Consider the following 6,000-nt stretch of genomic DNA (forward strand, 5'->3'; position numbering starts at 1 on the left):
TTTTAATCCTCTCCAGTTCTGCCTTTTTTAGCTGATCCATGATTTTGATCTCTCAGTTATTCACTCTCTCACTCATACTTTTTCTATACAATCTCTCAACTGTGCCTTCAAATATGTATGGTTTCCCAGGCTTGAGAGAAAATAATGTCTCTTGATCCTCCCACTAGCACTTGACTATTGCCTGTTTTCCCCTTCCTTACCTAAATAAACTTTTAGAAAAAAATGGTCTACAGTAGCTATCAATCAATTCTTTTTTTTTTAATTTTTTAATGTTTTTATTTATTTTTGAGAGAGAGAGAGAGATCATGAGCAGGGGAGGGACAGATAGAGACAGGGAGACCCAGAATCTGAAGCAGGCTCCAGGCTCTGAGCTGTCAGCACAGGACAAAATGTGGGGCTCTAACTCACCAACCATGAGACCATGACCTAAGCCGAAGTTGGATGCTTAACTGACCGAGCCACCCAGGTGCCCCTACCAATTGATTCTTTAAACCTTAGATTGTGGTCCTCTTTCCGATCCATATTGCTGAAGTGTTTGGTGTCCTAATCAATAAGTTTGGTGATATATTATCAGTCCTCATTACTCCTAATCTCTCTGCAATAGTAACTGCCAACAGTCGTTGAGTAGCTATTGTGTGCTAAACAACATCCGAGTTTAATGAACATTTGCAGAATATTTTTCTCCTAAGGTGTCAACTTTCACCATCTTAGGAGTAAATTAATATTTTTAATGTGAGATTCTTCATGAAAATGGGTCCAATAAGTTATTAAAATTTGGCTTTAGTTTCTGCTCTGTGTCTTTCCCTGTATGCTACTCTGTACATTGGGAATCCAGTTCTGTGGCACTTAGGGAGGGTTTCCTGCTTGACATCACACACTCATTTGCAAATGTTTTTCTAATAATCAGTTTAGAGCAGTTAAAGGCACCATTATAAACCACATCAAGATATGAACAGACCTTTGTATGTCCTAATTACAGAGGCCCCTGTTATATGTGAAGCCTGGAGTCTCACTTATGATAGGCTCTTCTTCTTTCTAGTGTAAAATGGAAATGTACTTAGCCAGAAGGTTTTCTTTTCAGAACTTCATGTATTATTGATGTTTAATGAAAACGGAATAAAAAATAATCTTATCAACAAAGGCATCCTTATATCGAACTGCTCCTATCTCCCTAGAATTTCATATTTCTCTTGCTTTACCACCAACACCCTCCCCTCGACACACATGCACACGCACAGATGCAGAGAAATGAAACATTCTAAACATTTTGTATAGAAGCAGATAGAGGATAAAAGATCTAAAGATATACTTCCAAATGGGGAAAAAAAAAACTGCATATCCTAAACCTAATACCTACCAAAGCTCCCTTTATGCAAAGTAGCATTACCTTCAAGGTCACTGTGCTTTACCTATAAATGACTACACTTCTGGGGTTTTTTTCCACTTATAATTTTAAGGTATACCATATGAAAAGTAGGGGGAAATGTGATACCATATGAAAGTAGGGGGAAATGTTAGTTGATGATTCTGCTTCACATCTTTGGAGGAATAAGAGATAAAGTAAATAACCAAGTAAGTTATGAATTAAGAGAGGATCTACATGAGAAGCCCTGTATGTCTGTCCAAGGCCTCATTTGTGCTCAGATCAAACCCTGTGCTGCTCAGCGCTGTGTCACAGAAATGGAGACCGCTAAGGCTCCTGTGTCTGCTGGCTTACAGGTGTGCTGGGCAGTGGGAGGCATTGGCAGGAGGCTGGAGGGCAAGAGGAAGGAAGAAGTTGTATACTTTCTCCACCCTCCCCACTCTGCTGAGTACAGATTGGATGGATAACACTTTCATTTCATGGCTCCAGTTCCCACTGGACAGGCCCCCACGGTCCCAGAGTCCTCCGGACAGCCCGGCCCCTGGGCTCTGCTAACACTGTGGCTTCCCTTTGTCGCTTCAGCCCTGGGATGAGAGTGGCTTCCTGAGATTAACTCCTAGCTTGCCTCATGCTCCATTTTGGTCTTATCTTCTTTGTAACCAATTCCCTGTATTTAATTTTAAATACTCAAGTTGGTTTCTGTCTTCCTGGTTGGATCACAACAGAAATATCCTGGTTATTTAGAAAAACCCAAATAATGCAAGGACTCCTTGTTTTTTCCAGATGTATTTTTTTTTATGGACAGAGTGGGGAAAAATCTAAGTGTACCACCTAAAAAAATGCGAACAACATTTGTTTAATCTCCAAACATTTCCACTTTTTCATTCACGGTTTAGTGTTTCTGTACTGCTGTCTCTTATCACCAACTCCATAACACAGATATTTTACACCAGCTTTTTTATTATTCTTCAGGAGGTACAAAAGTTGACATTGCATTTTTCCAGTGTTTCAACTCACTGTCATGCTTTTACTCATGGACATTTCACCTTTGGTTAGAGCTTCCCCTTCTCATTTTGCCAACGTGTCCTCTTTTCCTAAGTCAGCCTCAAAGCAAAACTGTTTGGACTACGTTGGACTACCAGCACTGAGTAGCTTTGTAAAGAACTACATTCTTTAGAAGTACTTTGGAGTTCTCATGATGAAATATAGCTGCCTATTGATTCACATCCTTGAGATTTAAATTTTATAGGTTTATAAGTGAAATAATAACAATATAAAACAAATATGTGTAAGGACAACCACAGCAGTCAGACTAATTGGCACTGGTATTATATAAAACTCCTTAGAGAAATCTAGATTTGCTGTTAAAATAAAAGGAAAACCTCATTTTGGGAAAAGGAGGACAACGGACTCATGAAAATGTTCCTCATATCCTTTTAGCATTTTCTTCCTCATTCTGTACATGAAGTAACTGAATACATTTCCTGGAGTCTATCAAACTGCTTTCCACAACTTGCAAAAATTAAGGGATATTATTGGATTAAAAACAAGCAAACATGTACTCATTCTGTCAAACAGCCATGATGTGCCATGTTCAGAAAATAGGCTGTGCTCATTTTCATTGATTTCAAAACTTCTCCTAGTCAAAGGGTCCTTGGAGGTTTAATAACTTCCTGCTATACGGTAGTAGATCTATTAGGCAGAATTGGTGAATAGAGCCATTAACATATAAACCCAATGTCTTACCGAGAATATATATATATATATTTTTTAACGTTTATTTATCTTTGAGACAGAGAGAGACAGAGCATGAACGGGGGAGGGTCAGAGAGAGGGAGACACAGAATCTGAAGCAGGCTCCAGGCTCTGAGCTGTCAGCACAGAGCTCGACGCGGGGCTCGAGCTCACGGACCGCGAGATCATGACCTGAGCCGAAGCTGGCCGCTTAACCAACTGAGCCACCCAGGCGCCCCAGCCGAGAATATATTTTAAAGTTGGTGACAGGACCTAAAAATCATCATTTAATACCATTATTTTCAACAGCTTTTTCATTTGACATGGATGCTTTAGTGATTTAGTGCCATGACTATAAAATGTCAGGAAGATTTATTGACATGAAGCAGATCAATTCATATTAGAAAACAGGAACAAGAACTAGAACATCCCTTTTCTGACTGAAAATATTCATCTATTCTAAGCAGAGGGGGCTGAAGTAATATCTAATCAGCTTCCTCAATATTAACATTAGAATTTTTTTTTCTTAATATAATCTAAAGTAAAGAGCAATTGTGTCTACAAGTCATAGGAGAGAACAAAAGCTATTGTATCCATGGACAGCAATAGTTTTCAGTTTCATCAAGGTCAAGTAATAGTTCTATCAATTACTATGTGAGGAGGAGATTTCTCAGTGAATCCTGAATCTTTTTAGATAAATACCAGTGTATTGAACTATATCAAATACAGTCACAATGAGTCCTTCCTGCCATGTTAACGGTTGCTTCCATGGAAATAAAGCTTACAAAAGTAGCTAATATTCTGTTGTGCCTCAGAAATTTAGCTTATGTGTTTGCTCCAGCACAATGACTGTAATTGGCTATGGGAGTTATGAGTGAGTTTAATATTACTCCTAAGCAAGTGTGGTGAGTGTGGTGGTAGAGGTATGCTCATAGAGCACAGAGAGCATAGAGGGAGTCACCTAGCTCAGGCAATCCAGGAAGGTTTCATGAGGTGTCTTGGAGAACAAGTAGGAGTTAACTGAAGAATGAAAGAAGAGCCTGTATCCAGGCAGAGGAAACAAAGAGGGATAAGAAAATGGTAGGGAACGAAGAACCAGATTTTGGGTGTCATTGATTGCCCTACTGAGAATCTTCACCTGGAAGGCAGTGAGGGTCTGTAGAGTACATTAGTTACTTTTACATTCCTGGCATCTATTTTCTATGAAGTAATTGCACCTCAACTTTCCTTGGAGAACCATACCACTACTTATAGTATCTGAGCATTTAATTTTAGGCCAAGAACATATTGAAGACACTTGCCAGGCAGTATGTATGTAAAGAATGAACAATCCATAGTACCTGCTTTCAAAGAGCACATAGTCTAGTAGCAGATATGAGGAATACAATTTCAGTGAAATTATATTACAGTGAAAAAATGCTATCATAGACATATGTACAAGATATAGAAATATTAAGGAGAACCTGAAAATGAAACCGTCTAACTGGAAGCGGCTTAAGAGGACAAGGAAAGGTTTCCAGGAAAATCTGAGCCATGAGCCATGTTCAAAGGATAAATTAGAGGGATGGTGGAAGGTGGTGGGGGCAGGGTGGAGTTATGAAGAAATCCCTGTGAGTTCCCTTTCCCTTTAATGTTTAGGAAACAGCCTGTGTTTGAGTATGGATGGAACAAGGGGTTGGTGTGAGGATGTCGATAAAGCTATGTGAGTACTAGAGGCGTTTGTGGAGCTTTATTCCTTGGGGATCAAGCAACTGAATACAATAAACAGCTGGCATCAAATGTAGGTCTTGACTCCAAATCTTAAGGGAATATTTATCATACCAGTAGAGTAAGGTAGGACAAAGCTCAGAGGGGGTAAAATTGTGGAGAGTTCACTGCAGTAGAAAATTCTAGGCACTGTGTTGTCACCACAGGGCAAGCAATTATTGAAATAATTTCCCTTTCCTACTCCCTGCATCCACAAAGTGATCCACTGTCTCGAAGAAACTGAAAAAGGCAAAGTACTCAGATGTTGAATAATTCCTTTGCTCTATTTTGCTTAGGATATTTATGTGTTGGTTTTGCTTGGTGGATTGGACCCATCCACACCATTGATTTGGGTGTGACTTTTTGGTGGCTGACAGTCTGAGTTCCCTTGTTTTTCTTCTTTTAAGTCTCCCATCCTAACAACTATTATTTCTATGCTCTGAGACTTTCCAACAAATCTAATATGAGAGGTTCAGAATCCCACAAAAATGGAATGCAGTTTTTCAGGCAATAATGCTTCTTTCAGAATGTGGCAGAAATCTTCCAGGCATTAAAGGTGAAGGTATAAGAGTGGATTTGCAGGTTCAGAAGTAGGAGAGAAAATTGAAGGCACCCCCAGGGCCATGTGTGGGAGATGCACTTTACTTCCTTAATCCAAGATATGACTTTGACTCATGTTTTATTCTTGCATCTTTGGTTTGAAATGCAAATGTCATCTTGATATCAAGAGAGAGAGATCTAGAAAAGGTTGTTTAAAACCCTGTATGCCTAGAGATGTTTAAATTCTCCCCACAATTTATGTTTATCTCTGGGGGCTCATACTTTTAAGGAATTGGCTGCCTCAGTCTCATCTGTCTCCAGGAGAAGCCTACACACATGAAGGATTTTGTGAGCTCAACAGACTCTATTAAGCATTTAAGGTAGGGGGGTAAAAATCACAGGAGCAGTTCAGATAGCACAGAGAACAGGCATTTGCCCTTCCCTTGGCTTTATTTTCTCTCTCCATTTCTCCCTTCTCTCTCTTCCTTCTTTGGATCACAAAGAAAATTGTTCCTTTGTCTAATGTATAGCACTCTAGCACTCAATTTTTGAAGACTTCACTCTCTTCCACAAGCGTTTTCTACTGAATGCAGTGTTCCAAGAGGAATTTGGTGATA

This window comes from Panthera tigris, chromosome A2 (genome assembly GCF_018350195.1).
Source record: "Panthera tigris isolate Pti1 chromosome A2, P.tigris_Pti1_mat1.1, whole genome shotgun sequence".
NCBI lineage: Eukaryota > Metazoa > Chordata > Mammalia > Carnivora > Felidae > Panthera > Panthera tigris.